Source organism: Myodes glareolus, chromosome 7, assembly GCF_982192425.1.
Source record: "Myodes glareolus chromosome 7, mMyoGla1.1, whole genome shotgun sequence".
Taxonomy (NCBI): Eukaryota; Metazoa; Chordata; class Mammalia; order Rodentia; family Cricetidae; genus Myodes; species Myodes glareolus.
Genome location: NC_142032.1, coordinates 37,947,485 through 37,949,111, shown reverse-complemented (window position 1 = coordinate 37,949,111; position 1,627 = coordinate 37,947,485).

Genomic DNA, 1,627 nt, shown 5'->3' with positions numbered 1-1,627 from the left:
TGCTCAGCTTCCTTCCTGCAGACAGGAATCACTATGGGATGTGAGCTGAGCAATGCGGCATCTCTTTGCAGCTGATGCTCTAATCCCCTTCCCTTCATCCTGCCTGGCAGTTCCGAGACTTGATGCTGGAGAGCCCCTCTGTCTAGGTCCCTGCGCTCCTCTTGGTGCTTTCCAGACATCCCACAATTAACAAGACGACACTAACGATAGATCTTTGCTGTTGAGACCAAGCATGTGGCTGCTGTGACTGCCGCTTATCCACACCTGCCTGGTCTATCTTGAAGCCCAGATACTTTGACTCCTGCCTTCTTTTGACAACATATATGATGAGTTAGTGTAGACTGTCTGTGGAAGCATGCCCCTACAAATCTCACACAAACTTAATAAAGGTTCATGTCCTCTCTCACACAACAGTAGTGTGCTGGTGAACAGGTCAGTAGCTGGCTTCATTCATGCAGGCATTCATGTGGTAGATGCCAATGGTCTCTCTTCCAGACAACTAGAAAGAAAAAGGAGCCCAGAGAAGCAGGTAGGGGAAGAGCTGATGGCCCAAACTTGAAGTGAAGCATATATGTAGGTGGAATTTTCTGTCCCTCCAACCAGCTCCCAAATAACCACACAGAAACTTATTATTAATTATAAATGCCCAACCAATAGCTTAGGATTATTACAAACTAGCTCTTACAACTTAAATTAGCCCATTTTTAAATCTATCTCTACCACATGGTTCTGTGCCTTTTTTTCAACCTAGCATGTTTGTCTTGCTTCTCCCCGCATTTCCTGGACGACTCCATCCTTCCTCATCTCAGAGAGCTCTCTCCCTGTCCACAAGTCTGCCTAACCTCTTCCCTGCCTAACTATTGGCCAGTCAACTCTTCATTAAACCAATTAGAGCAACACATCTTCACAATGTCCAAAAACATCACATCCATGACTTTCAGTTGTCGACTAGAGTGTTGTCACCTGACCAAGCATCTCTGTGGGGGAGGCTAGAGAGGTTCTCTACCTGAGTGCCTGGGAAGAGGAGAAGCAGCAAACGGCATCCTCTCTACCACCTACCCCTTGGCACATGGGCCCCAAGTTAGACACATGACTTACACTAAGCCATTCAGAGTGCTTCCTTAGATCTTCTCTATGAATCAGCGAGGAATTTATTTCTTGGCTTTGGAGTGTAGACCAGTCGTCAGCCTTCATCCTTGAAACCTGATAAAAAGCATTTCCACCATCAGAGGGAATGGGGATGAACACGGAGTTCATGGCTTGAGAGAGAGCAGACAGAGAGCACTGAGCAAGTATCCTGGGGACCCTGCTTGGACCCAGCTTCAGTGCCTGATACCAAGCCTGCCCCTTCCATTCCAGGCATGCAAGCCCGCGACTTTACATCTGACTTCTAGATGGCTTTCTGTCCCTTAAGGCTGAAAGAACACAGGTGCTAAGCTCCCACGGGAATGATGCATCCCAACACTGAACAAGCTTCTGTTGAGTGGCCCACCATGTGGAGAAGGAGACTGACTGGTGGAGTGAGAATCAGAGGAGCTGACTGGCCCTGCCACTAACTGCCCATGTGACCTAAAGTAGAATAATGTTTCATATTCATCCCCCATAAAATGAGGTGCCTGGGTCAATC